The 14,791-nt window shown below is 37.4% G+C and overlaps 1 long non-coding RNA gene across 1 annotated transcript in view; it reads right to left on the bottom strand.

The window, feature by feature from the left end:
• LOC138166125 (uncharacterized) overlaps positions 1-14,791 on the bottom strand; it is a 53,661-nt gene that overhangs the window by 2,208 nt on the left and 36,662 nt on the right. Inside the window, exon 2 of the long non-coding RNA XR_011169539.1 lies at positions 1,206-1,351. This is a non-coding gene — a long non-coding RNA (uncharacterized lncRNA). The remainder of the gene's footprint in view (positions 1-1,205; positions 1,352-14,791) is intronic.

Raw genomic sequence — 14,791 nt, 5'->3', positions numbered from 1 at the left:
AGTGGTTTGAGTGATTCTGACATCAAATTAACTGTTGTTTAGGCATTAGAAGTTTTCTGAGGATAAGGAACTGTATCTAACTTATCTTTGTAGCTCTCTCAGGTCCTAGTATGATGCCTTATACTGAGAAGGTCCTTCATATCTTTTATGAATCAAAAGTAAATGATTGAATAAATGAATAGTAGAATATTCTTAGAAAAGACATTCTTATAACTCCATTTTTTAACTCAAACCTGGAAGCCTTAGAAGCATAGAAGCTTTATTTACAGGGAATTTTTGTCTTTCTACCTAGGCTCCTGGCCTGAATGTATGGACTGAAAAACTTTTCTGTCTTGAGAAATTTTCCTATTTTTCATTCAATTTCATGCAATTCCACAAACATTTAAGTGCTTACTAGGTATAAGACACAGTAAAGACTGAAAGAAGAAGGGGACACAGTGTCTGGAGGACTGATCATACTGTAGAGCAGATAACATATGTACACAAAATATTTTTGTACAGATTAGAATAGAGTGCATGCCAAGGAGAGGTTAAAACAACATGTTATGTGGGAGCAATTTAGCCTTGTGTCTGATTTTTTAAAATTGTATTTCTGTCTATTTTCTTGCTATCAAGTTGTCAACTGTTGCTTTTTGATGCTTTTGACTCCATAGAATCCCCATATCCCCCACCCCTGACACCTTCTAATTGGCCACTTTTCATCTTCTACTCTTGACATTCCAGGCATAGAGAATAACATGAAGAAAGCATGATGGTGGAAAACCTAAGACATGTTTGGGGACCAGTTTTACCAGTGTATGGTGGACTATCTTCCTCAATCTTCTGAAGGTTCTTCATTTCTGAAAACTCTCTTCTGCTAAATTGAAATAGTGATTACCATTAATTTTAAAGAGACTAATTTTATATATTCCTGAGTCTCAAAATTAGTACCTACTTAATACTCATTGATACTAAAAATTTATGTAGATAATACTGGAAAAAAAAACACATTTAAGAACAAAATGATCAATAAAAAACAATGCAAATAACATCACATTCACTCAACAAATTGATATTATGGGGAAAGATTAGAAGAATATGAGAGAGACATTGGGCAGAGTTCCTTTAGTCCTTTCTTCATTTTAGGAGGCATGATACACAAAATTATCACATCTATAAACTAGAAAAACATGGGTTTCTGGAGAGGAGAAACGAACAAAACTTACCTCAAATCTCCATCTGTGATGATGACCAGAGGATGGTGTTCATACCGAAGCAGTCAGCTACTCATGAAGTATACAAATGCAAATTGTCCAAGTTGGCTTTATGTGAATCTCCTCATAAAGTAAAGGGATCATTTGTAGTGGTGTAGCTGTACATAAAAGGAAGCCATACCGAGCAAGTTTGGAAAGGGCTGACAATTCAGATAAACTTAGCCCATTCATTTGGTGTTTAAAATAAGAGTAAATTGACATTTGGTGAACAGTGTGGATATAGTCTGTGAGCTTAGGTCATGGGTTCTGTGAAATCTACTTTATTGCTTCCTGTCTCCTGTATAACTTTGTTTTCAGTTCTCCTGTGCATTCCCCATGTTATTTTGTGTTACAGCATTTGTCTAACTGTCCAATATCCCTGCCTATAAGCTCTTTGAGGGCAGAGTCTCTGCCTCATTCAATTATGTATTCACTTAGCATTATATCTTATATCTTTGTTGAATTGAATTGTAGTGAAGTAAAGTCAGTCAGCCAACAGGCATTTATTAAGTGCTAGCCAATTTGGTGTAGTGCAATATGGTCCTGCCAATTAGGTGTCCTGGGTTTTAGTTCCAAACCATCACTATCTACTTGTGTTACATTGGGAAAGTCACTTTGGCTCTGGGAGAGATGTAGCAGAGAATTACAACCGTTCCTTTCAGCTCTGAACTTCTGATTCTATTCATCCACTCACACAAAATATACAGAGTATTTGAGGTCACTAATTAATCTATTCAGATAACACCTGCCACACAAATATCCCATGTGATGAAGGTAATCTTAGCATTTTCATTTTCAAACTTCCTTGTTTATAGATAAAAGCTTACAAGTTCAAATGAGTCAAGTCAAGCTAAATCAAGGCAACACGCATTTATTAAGCTTCTATTATGGGCCAGGCACTGTGCTAAGTTCTAGGGATACAAAGTAAGGCACAAGACAAAGAAAGGTACAAGGCAAGCCTGTTCACCAGGAACACACAGTCTAATGTTTTCAAATCACATTCTTATATATGCTATACATATTATATGGATGTATATCTCAAAAGCTCAAAGCCCCCAAAACTTTCAGTTTAACACTTTGTCTTTATTTAATTCTCTCTGGATTAAAGACACCAGACACAAATGTCTATTCAAGCTGGAAGTGCCCTTTTGTCCAAACATTTTTGTTTCCCTTTTTAAAAAGAGAAAAGTTTAGGTTACATTTTCTCAACCATTTTTGTTATGAGAAAAGGAAAACCACTCTGCATATTCTCCCTACCCCAAATGCTTTCTTGCCCAAAAATGTCTGAGACAGTTCAGTGAAAAGATCCAGATTCATCCTTCAATTTACTTGTGTTCAACTCAGTTTCAATATCAAGCTGATTTTTACTCTCTAAGAAGATAAGTTACAATACCTTTCTGCCAGGGTGACTTCCAAAGCTATATGACCTTGAGTAAGTCACTGTAACCTCTACTTTAGTTTCTTCATCTGTAAAATGGGAATAATAGCAACCAGGATGTTAGTAAGAATAAAATATTTATTAGGGGCGTGGCCGACCTTGAAGTGCTAGCTAAATTCCACCTATTATTAAATTTTAAACTATTAAACTATTTTCAAATTCTTCAACTTCTTTGCTGTTTTGTCAGGATTAATATGGACATTTTTGTGATATTCCTGATTTCTTAGAGCAACACAGAATTTCATAGTTTTGAGAGATTCTGACTATATCTGAAAAACAATACTCTCTATAGAATACTACTATAGTTTCCTAGACTTTGTCTGCAGACTTCCAGAGAGGAGGAACCTACCACTTCCGGAGATCATTCCCCTCTCTACCCATGGCTCTAGGTCTATTCTTTGGGTCAAATAGAAGGGACATCATCCCTCTTCCAATAACAGCTTTTCAAAGATTTGAAATAGCTTTTGTTTCCCTCCTAAGGTTCCCCTTTGCCAGGAAAAGCATCTCCAGATTCTTTGACCAATCTTTTTTGTAGCACAAACTTAAAGCCCTTCACCAATCTGATTGATCTCCTCTAGTTGACATCTAGCTTATTAATGTCCCTCACAAAATGTAACATTCAGAACTAAATTCATGGCTTCAGATATGGTCTGATCAAGGAGGAAACAGTAGGACCAATTCTGCTTTGTTTCTGGATGCTATATCTCTTAATATCACTTAAGATTCTACAACCCTTGTACATTATCAAAGCACACTATTTACTCACATAAAAGTTGAAGTCCACCAAAAACCCCAGATAATTTACATAAAAACTACTGTCTAGTCATGTTTTCCTCATCGTGTATTGTGAAATTATATGTATGTATATGTAGAGTATATAGATATATACACTTATGTATGTGTGCAAACACACACACACACACACCCTTACCAAATCATATATGGCACAGACTACTCAGAACATCAGATTTAATTCTTAGGAAGTACTGGGAAAAAATGTCTAGAGAAACATTCAGTAGTAATGGGAAGGTATCTTTTCATCAACAAAAGTGCTTCTGAATAAAACAATGAATCCATAGTAAGCACCTACTATGTGCTGGGCACTAGCAAGTTTTTTAAAAGAGGCAAAAGACAGTCCCTACCTCAAAGAGCTTATAATCTAACAAATGGTATAATGGAATAAACACTTTGTTCTTACTAAAGTCAGAGGACATGGATTTAAGTCCTGGTTCTGCCGCTCACTACTCATATAATATTGGGCGAGTTCCTTCCCTTCTCAGTTTCTTCATCTATACAATGCGGATAATAATATCGGTACTAGCTACCTCATAGAAATGTCATGAGGTTCAAATGAAAAACAGAATCCAAGAACTAGATTGGATCTATTTCATATGTTATTTAGGTCCTAGGAAGGAATGTCCTGAACAATATGTTGACCCAGCAGTTCTCCAGCCTCTCTACCTGAAGATGTCCACTAAATTCTTCAAAACTACTATACTACCTCCTGAGGCAACTCTTAAGACTTTGGGGGCACTTGTGTTATCAAAATTTCCCTTACATTGAGCATAAATTGACTTCACTTGAACAAATTCTCCTTAATTCTGCCCTCAAGTTTTCTACCAGACAGTTTTTTAGATATGTAAAGACAACCATTAGATGTTCCTTAAAGAATGCCTTCTAATCTACAAGCTAACAGTCCCTAGATTCTTTATTTGATATTGGTATATCCTGATCTCCTGTTCCCTAAACCTTCTGGTCACACTCCAACTCCAATTATAAGATAAACATCTAAAAGTCTTGACTTCTGAAGTCATTCTAGTATATATGTTATATTATATATATATATATATATATATATATATAATGAAATGATAGACATAAAATATTTTATAATTGCAAAGCATTACATAAATATAATTTTTGTATATACAAACATTATTATTTTGTGGCCCTTAGTTTAGATTTTATTGGAATTTTTTTTAGATGTAATAAAGTTTCAATGTCAGAATCTCTGGCAATGTAGCATTTCCTCACAAAGTTCTATTCTAATACTTTTTGGGGGCATGTTGGACTTTCAAAGACTATCCCAGCAGACAGTAAGCTCTGGTAGATTCTATTATTCTGCAAAGGTTTCAGACAAGATCAATATAGCATATTATGTTTGCAATCTTGATCTGAAGGCCAACCTAAATACAGAGTTTCTTGTCCTAAGAATCTTGCCATTTTGGCAATATTGCCACATCAATATTGACATTCTCACATTACATACAAGAAGTAGACAAAATAAATTTGCAACAGAATGGAAGGATGTGAATCAACAAGTATTTATTAAAACACCTAATATATGCCAGGCCCTGGAGAGGCAAAAGACAGCCCCCAAAATAGTCTCTGTTCTCAAAAAGCTCACAGTCTAATGGAGAGAGAAACAAAAGAAATGGTGGAATTGGTTTCATTGTGTACCAAAGGGACACAGGAAACATGATTTCATAGGATATTAGATCATTTTTCCTTATAATGCTCATGATAATGTAATGTAGAACATGTAGGACATGTCTCCCTCTCCTGAGGAACATGTAGACATATAAGTAGACTTTGAATGAAGCCCATACTTCTGATGGAGGAGAGGGAGACATTCAGATTTTCACAATGAATGCTGGAAATTGTGGTTCTGAAGAGACAGCTTTCTCTTCCAATATGGTAGACATAAATCTAATGAATACTTATTGAGCTCTAAACTGGGGAGTGGTGAGAGTGAAGAAGAAAGTTGCATTTGGTGGTAGGTTCTGCCACATGTTGGATTCTTTTTTTTTTTTTAAAGCAATCAGGGTTAAGTAACTTGCTCAAGGTTACACGGCCAGTTATTTCTGGGTGTGGGTATCTGAGCCCGGATTTGATCCCCAGGTCATCCCGACACTGGAGCCGGTGCTCTTACTTGCTGAGCCACCTGGCCACCCCTAAGCAAGTGGGGTGAAGTAACTTGTTCAAGGTTACATGGCCAGGTGTTTCTGGGTAGGTGCTAAGTGTCTGAGCCCAGATTCGATCCCCAGGTCATCCTAACACTGGAGCCGGTGCTCTTACTGTGCTACCTGGCCGCCCCGACATGGTGGATTCTTGAAAAAGAAAGTGAAAGAGTGGACAAATTCTGATAAATAGCAAAGGAAACTCCTATAGGCGTTTGCCACAAAAGTTCTGAAACTACAAAGTACTAGAGAGTGGCTCCAGTGGAGTACAAAGTCCTCCAAAGTGGCTCCAGAGCTGTAACTGTGCTCTGTAGAATGAAGAACCCTGATGGAGGCAATGCATAGTGTGGTGAGTGGTCATCCTTGGGCATCAATGAAAGGATGACAATGTCAGGCTTTCTCTCTGATGCCAAATGTGGTTTCTTTGAGTTGTCTTGATTTGCTGATGTTATGCTTCATATAAAAACAAAATAAAACAAAGATCCATCATAACTACTTTGTGGTGTGTGTATATAAAAATTATACTATATCTCTTTATTAATCATATACTGTGAAAGCAATGGATAATCTCAATGATTAACAAACAAGGAGACAGAACTAAAAAAATGAACCAGATGATTATATCTCTATCTCGATAGTCAGAATTTCTTTCTGTCTGGAGGACTCCAAGTTGAAGATGAAAGAGAATCATATGGTTTTGATGATCAATAATTGTGGAAGTTTTAAAACAACAGAGATGACCCATATGGAGTGGGAACAATTTGCCACTAGGCTAAAATGAATCACTGATAAAAGCAGGACCAAGTCAGACTTAGGACACCAGTCTGTTGGGGAAAAAATTTCAGACTGATCCAGGAAGTAGTGGAGTGATTACTACCAAGATTTCTGGGACTGTTGGCAAGAGAAAGGTATATTCTAGAAAGCATCTGCACTTTCTTGACATTCCTCTGGTGGAATAAGGAAACAGAAAAGTTAGTGCCTTCTAGACATTTTTGCATGCTGTCAAACTTTGCCTCTCAGCAACCCCCACTGGTTTCAATGAGAATAAGCAAAAAGACCACCATGGAGATAATTACAGCTTATTCAGTGATAATTGGTAAAAGGTGAAGACATAGAAAACTCTATGGAAAATTTGACAAGAGGCGCTGAGCAAAATCAATATATACTTAGCTGGTGACTTCAGGGTGAAGGGGAGCTCAGTGTAGCATGGTAAAGAAAATATGTTGGAAAACCTACCTTGGGTTTGAGAACAAAAGCTTTTATGTTACTCAGGAGCCTGTTGCCAATGTAGCATGAATATTTTGTTTCAGAAGAGACTCAGAAGGTATTGAACAGATGAGCACCAAGCATCATAAAAATATTTTATTTTAATAGATAGGAAATATCTGTACAATCAGACCATCTAATTGGAAGAAAAGATAAAGATAAAAAAAATACATGAAAAAGGATGTTCATGTTCCCTTTTGGGAAGTACATTTTCCAGGAGCCTGATAGTTCCACAGTGTGGCAACCCTACCTCTACCTAGATTCCAGCCATCATTATTTTGTCAACAGAGGCTTATGAGAAAAATGAAGTTTTTGATAGCAGCTATAAGGGAAGCTAGAAGTAAGAAACCAAGGATTAGATTATGACTACTGAACTGAGTTTATGCTGGGATAGTAAAAGGTAGCAGAAAGAGTAGCAGTGCCAGGTCAATGAGATATAGGGTTAGACTTCTCTGTTTCCTGAGTAAGAAGCCTACATAATGAATGAAAAAAATAAAGAACAAAAACGACTTACAGGAAACCCAGAACTAGTCAGGACAGGTTTCCTTGCTTCTCCTGTGAATTCTGCCTACTTATATGTAAACAAAACTGCCTTTATTTCACCCCACAGAATATATTGTTAGTGTTAGTGATTGCACAGGAGTTAAGGACCCTTCTACTTATCTCTAGCGACAGGATATCCAGTTATAAATACATGTTTGTTGAACTGAATTCAAATGAACATCTTCATCCTTTGAACCCTAATAGCACTTTGTATCTCTCTCATGGTTCTCATTGTCTGTCTTATGTACAAATATGCAAATCTCTCCCTCACTAGACTGTAAGTTCCATGAGGGTAAGAACTGAGACATATATCTTTGTGTTCATCACTGTGCCAAACACAGAAAGAGACAATGCAGTCTGTTAAATATTTATTGAATTGATGAATGCCAAAGAAATTCTCTAACAAAGTGTTTTTCTCACTGACTTTACTCCAGATTCCCATGGGGTGTGTCTACACATTAAAACATCCAGATGAAAAGTGATAAACTCCATCAATCATCCTGATGTGTTGTCCACAGGATGCCAAACATCCAGATACCATATTTGGAAACATTTGGATGATTGACAGAATTTTTTTTTAACTTTCATCCAGATATTTGGCATGATAGCTTCAGCCTGTCAACCATGTCCCCTAGGTAGGTACCTGGACTTTGTTTTTTTGGTACCATAATTCTCCCTTAATAATCAGCCCTCACCCCACGCCTTATGCCCCAAACATAGCAAACACTCAAAATGTTTGTCAGTTACCATAATGATGGTTCCACAAAGTATGTCTGGCACCAAATCATTTAGGAAAAATGATTTGGAAGTATAAAGGTGGGCTTCTTTAAAGACTGCCAACCAAGGAAGATAAGAATCAGGTCATTTACAGCATAAGTAGTCAAGTCTTTAATAATTTATAGAAAGCTATTCTATTCATTCTTCAATTATCCCTCATTTACACTATTCAAGTACAGTTGTAAAGAAAGAAGGAAGAGAGGCCTCATTTTAACCTTATAGTAATGGAATTTAAAGTATATATATATGTATTTATGGAATTTAAAGATCCCCCTGTATTGGCTTGGTTTTCTGGTTGAGTGTTAAAACCCAGAGCTTGTGAACCCCAGCTGTGGAATGGACTTGTTGACATGAAAAGAGAGGACTGAACTGGGAGGAGCTGGTGCCATGGATTTGGAGAGGCACAAGCAGAGGAAGAAAGGCAGAAGAATTTTTGGAAGCAGCATCATGGAGGCAGAGAGAGGGAGAGGATTGCTGAGGGCCAGTCCAAGCCGCCACATGGAGCTGCCAAGGACTGAGGAGACATGGCTGTGATGGTGGTATTTTGTCTGTTTTGATGTTGTTTTTGCCAGATTTGTCCACTGGTGAAAGACAGGTTCAGAGCTACTGAGACTGTTCTGCAGATAGAGAGTGAATTCTGTCCACTGGTGAAGGACAGTGCTGTTGTTGCAGAATTCTTGGAACCTTGCTGTTGGTTCAGAAGCCCTGAAGAAAGATTTTCTTGTTGTATGTTTACAGAAATCCTGGAAGAGGGTCTTGCTAATGTTTTCAGGGGTCCTAGGACTGTTCTGCAGACACAGAGTGAATTAATGAGGACACTGGAAATGTATCTTGTAGCCTAGTTAAGCTTTGTCTCCCCAGGAACAGAGATCACTAAGAACTTGCCTTGGGTCAAGATGAAGAAAAGACCTCTCTTTGGGTATTGAATGCTGTGATGATATCTTAACCTTGTTGTATCTCAGGGGTAGATGGCCTTTGTGCTTTCTACTGCCTCTATTGAGAAGGTGCTTGGTGTTAATCGATGATAATTGTAATTCAGTTGTGATCCAGGGGTGGGAAACTTTTGACTTTTTTTTGTGCTCTGTGACTGACCAGATTAAAATAATTTGTTTATGATTAGAAACTAATATCCATTTGAGAAGAGGGTCTTTGGGATTGACTAAATGAATGTACTTTCCAGGGGTGGAATAGTGCTTGGAAATTATTTGAATTACACTTGGTGAGTGCTGTATTATGATTTTCTCTGTTCTTAATTTGTCACTGAATAAAATGGAGAGCAGCTATGCTGGTATTTTGAACCTTGGGAAGTTGCCTTTGCTTGGCATTACACCTTATTTGGTGATAAAAGATGAGAAACCCTTCTCATATAGAATCTTCTTAGAATTAGTATGCAAGGAGAGTACTACAATCTGTCCATGCATAATATGGAGCCACAAGTAGTAGCAAAATCAAGTGCCTAAAGGTTTCCACTATTGGACTCTATCCTAGATTAGTGTATCACTTCCTATGCAACTCCAGGAGGCCAAAGCATGCCCTCGTCAATCCTTCCATCATCCATTCTGCAAAAAAGGTATACAATAACAAGGCATATCAAATACTGATGGAATCATCCAGTTTAGTGAACAAGCAACATATTTCCATAATCTGTCCTATAATTTGTGGAGATGTGTTATGAAGGCACTGCACCCAAGTCTATAACACTGTAATGTTAATGGAATACAAGATCTTCCCTGCCCATTAATAGGCCTCATGTGGAGCCCATTAAGGGAAGATTGCTTAGGGGAGGCTTGCTTTTAGGAAGGCTTGCTTTTAGGAAGGCTTGCTTTTAGGAAGGCTTTCACACTTTTTGCTAATTTTTAATTAGGCACTGAGTCATGAGGGTTGTGTTACCTTCTGGCTCTGAGAAGTGTATATATACTCTGAGCTGGTATTTTGCTTTGGGGGTTCACTTATGAGAAGAACCTTGTGATACCCTGGTTGAGATTCTGAGTGGCTGTATGTTCAGAGCTCCCTGCCTGCTCAGATGTAAAGGCTCTCTCTATTCAAGGATGTATATAAAGTATATAGTTGATTCAGGCAGTCAGAGGCCTATCTGTTGGTCTTTATTTCTCTGCTTGTATTTTCTCTGAAATTCAGGGTTCTGACTTTGCCCCTGAACCAGTGAATGTAATTTTTTAAAAAATATTGTTGGCTCCTTTAAGAGCTATCTTTCCTGGTAAAGCAGATCTAAGAAGCTGTGCTAGCAGTCATCCTGGGTATGTCGGTGTGGTTGCCACTACAGATACTATACATGTGCTTTTCATTACATAGTTCTATAATTGTCAGGTTTCTAGAAACATGGTGATCATCAAATTTTTGCAAATTAAATTAAAGTTAAAATATAACAAGAGAAAACAATTAGTGAAATTTGGAGTTGGAAAGCACAGTGCCTACATAGTAAGTGCTTAATAAATATTGATTGATTGATTGATTGATTGAAAGGTGATTTAATTGAAACTCCCACGCAGTGTACCAATCTTTTCTTTTTCTTTTTTTTGTCTTTATTAATTTGTTCATTTACTTTGAGTTTACAAGATTCAGTTCCCCAATTCTTTGAGTTTCAAATTTTCTCTCCCTCCCTGCCCCCCCTCCTCCACCATGGTGGCATACAATCAGGTATAGGATCTGCAGATACTTCCACATTAGACATTGGTCAGGTTGTAAAGAAGGATTGTAACAGATGGAGTGAACAATGGTAAAGAGGAAACCAAACCAGACAAGAAAGAGAAAGAGAGCAGGTAATTTGCTTCAATCTGCATTTAAACTCTGTTCTTTCTGGTTCTTTCTCTGAATGTAGACGTCTCTCTTTCTATCATGAGTCTTTTGGAGTATGCTTACAGCCCTGCATTTCTGGAAGAGTCCAGTCTATCAAAGTTAGTCATCACACATCCGTTGTGTCTGTAATTCTGTACAAATTTTTCCTGGTTCTGCTCTTTTCACTCAGCATCAGTTCGTATAAGCCTCTCCAGGTAGATATGAAGTGCATCTGCTCTTCATTTCTTATGGTGCCATAGTATTACATTACATTCATATACCATAACTTGTTTAGCCATTCCCCAATTGATGGGCATCCCCTTAATTTCCAATTTTTTGCTACCACAAAAAGAGATGCTATAAATATTTTTGTACATAAGGGTCTTCCTCCTGCTTCTGGGATACAAACCTAGAAGTGGTATTACTGGGTCAAAGGATATGAAATTACTTATTGCCCTTTGGGCACAGTTCCAGATTGCTCTTGAGAATGGTTGGATCAGTTCACAACTCCACCAGAAATGTATTAGTGTTCCAATTTGTCCACATCCTCTCCAGTATTTATCATTTCCCTGTTTTGTCATCTTAGCCAAGTAGCAATCCTTTCTAAGGTATTTCTGAAAAATATGTATACTTTAGTGACAGGGAGCTCACTAGCTTTATAGGTAAACCATTTCACTATTGGGTAGTACTAATTATAGGAAAGCTCTTTCTTATGCTCAGCCAGTCTTCTAAATGCTGTAGTAGATAGAGCCCTGGGCTTATAGTAAAGAAGACAAGTTTAAAGCAAGCTGGATTCTTACTAGCTGTGTGACCCTGGGCAAGTCACCTAACTTCATTTCCCTCAACTATAAAATGAGGATAATAATACCCCCTACCTCCCAGATTTATTGTGATGATCAAATGAGATATTTGTAAAATTCTTAACACAGTGCCTGGTATATAGTAAGCACTTTAAAAATGTTTGTTCCCACCATCCTCCTCCTCCCTGTAGGTTCTAGTTCTGACTTCCAGAGTAATACAAAATAACCTGATTGCTCTTCCACATGATGACTTTAAGAGATGACAAGCTCCTTGTAAACAGGAACTGTTTAATTTTTGCCTTTGTAGCCCTAACTAACAGTAAGTGATTAATAAATACTTGTTGAATTCAACTAAATCTTCCATGTACTTGAAGGCTGCTTAGTTTTCATCTTTTCCAAAATCAATATCCACAAGGTCCTTCAATAATTTCTGGTCATTCAACCCAGGCATCTTTTAACTTGTTTTTTTTTTAAATGCCAACTGTGTCATACTGTTAGTTCACATTGAGGTTATGGTTAGTCAACCAAAACGTAAACTGTTGCTCCCCTTGTCTTGTACTTCTGCAATTGATTTTAAGCTAAATACAAGACTTTAAATTTGCCCTTGTTAAATTTCACCCTGCTGCTTTTAGGCCATTGTTCCACCCCATTAATATAATTTAAAATCTTTATACTGTCATCCAATCTTTAGGTTCTTTCCTGCAGCTTTGTATTATCTGGGCATTTGATATACAGGTCTTTTATTTCTTCATCCAAGTTATAGATACAGCTGTTAAATAAGACAGAACCAAGGACAGAGCCTAATGATATACCACCAGAAATGCCCAGACCTCCCTCAGGTTAACATAAATTCATTAATTGCTGAATGTTCCAGTTCAACTAACTATGAATCCACCTAACTGTACTGTCATGCAGACTATATTTCTCTATCTTATCCACACAGATATTGTAAGATCTTTTGTCAAATGTCTTGTTGAAGTCAACATTTCCTTTGTCCAGTCCATTCCTTTCATCTACTAGCCTAGCAACCCTATCAAAAAAGAGCAACAAAGTAAGTTTGCCTTATTTATTTTTAGCGAACCCATGTTAGGTCCACATAACATTGTTTTTGTTTCCCTAGGGTTCAAAAGCCATCCCTGTGGAACATTATAAAAACTTAGATGTGAATGGCATTAAGCTAACTTATCCCAGAATCCAGAATTTCCCAGGAAAACATTTGTCCATTTCTTGTCTTTTGGTACCTCTTTCACACTTCACATTCCTCAAATGTTATCAACTTTACTGCCATAGTCACATTTTTTCCAGGTTTCTAGAATATATTTCATCTGGCCCTGGAGACTTAAACTCTCACTAGCTTCTTCAGATATATTCCATGGTAACCCATGGCACATGCTACTTCTATGTCATCTTCTAGCCTATTTTTAAAAAATTCTGAGAACTGAAGAAAATGGTGACTTTTGGCCCTATCCAATCTTCCTTTCCTTCACCTGAACTCTTAATCTTTCCATGCACAACATAATTTTTTAGCCATGAGATGATTGGTATTCATTCACAGACTTGTTCAGTCATTTTCAGTTGTATCTGACTCTTCGTGACCCAATTTGGGGTTTTCTTGGCAAAGATATTATTATAGTGGTTTGCCATTTCCTTCTCCATTTCATTTTACAGATGAGCAACCATTTAGCAGGGTTAAATGACTTGCCCACTGGCATCACACAGCTAGTAAGTTTCTGAGGCAGGATATGAACTCAAGGAGATGAGTTTTCCTAACTCCAGACCCAGAACTCTATGTACTATGGCACCACCTAACTGCCTATTCACAGACTATTAAGAGGTAAGATGACAGGGTGGCAAATACACTGACCTGGAAGTCAAGAGACATGTTATAATCTAATGCTCTATAACTGACTTTCAATATGTTTTTGGGCAAGTGACTTGACATCTCTGAACCTTGATTCTCTCGTGTAAAATTAAGGAAGATGTCAAGAACTGTACCATGAGGAAAAATCGTTGGCTCTGGAGTCAGGGAATCTGGATTCAAATCCTGTCTTGGTCACTTTTGCTTATGTTACCCTGAATAAGTTATCTCAGCTTTCTCAACTTTAAAACCTGGCAGTTGAAATAAATCACATTGCAGGTCCCTTCCAGTTCCAACTATATGATTCTAACTTGCTAGACAATGCTATTTTTTAATATTCAGATCTTAAATTGCAATAGGGGATGAGGAGGCAAAGAAAGGAACAAATATAATTCTGGAAAATATACATATAGGAAAGACCAAAGAACTTCCAGAAATACCCATGGGGAAAAGGGCCAATATCTTTCAAATTCAAGAAATAGCATGGGAAATTTGGAAGCAGAAAATTAATTACAGTCAGAAAGAGCTTATTTTAATCACTTGGTGAATTCTAGGTTAAAGTCCTGGGGATGGAGTTTTTCTAGACCTCAATGTACTTTCTCAAAGTAGACAGACTATTTCTGGTTTCCATGTGAGAAGATTGTCAGTCAGTCCAAAAGAAATACTTATTAAGTACTTTCTATGTACCCTGTATATATCTTGTACATAGCTGCATGCAAGTAGTCGCCTCCATTCAAATGTGAGCTCGGTGAGAGACAGAATTTGATTTTTGCCTTTTTTCTTTGTATTCCCAAAATTTAGCACAGTGCCTGGCACATAGTAGCCACTCAATAAATGCTTGCTGACTGACTGTGTTAAGTGCTGGGGATACAAAGAAAGGACAAAATGCTGCTTCTGCCCTAGAAGAATTAACATTTTTAAGTGGAACACAACATAAGAATCAAATTGTGCATGCAGCATAGAAAGAGAGTAGAGGGAAGTCTCAGATAGAAATCATTGGAATCCAGGGAGACCAAGAAAGGCCAGAATTTGAGCAGAGTGTTGGAAGAAGCTAAGAGGCTTGAAGGAAAGTAAGATACAGAGAGAGAGAGAGAGAGAGAGAGAGAGAGAGAGAGAGAGAGAGA

Source organism: Petaurus breviceps, unplaced genomic scaffold (assembly GCF_028583685.1).
Source record: "Petaurus breviceps papuanus isolate PSGF00001 unplaced genomic scaffold, PetGlider_PUasm1.0 220, whole genome shotgun sequence".
Classification (NCBI taxonomy): Eukaryota; Metazoa; Chordata; class Mammalia; order Diprotodontia; family Petauridae; genus Petaurus; species Petaurus breviceps.
Note: the sequence above shows the minus strand (reverse complement) of the source record. Positions and strands in the feature narration are given on the sequence as shown.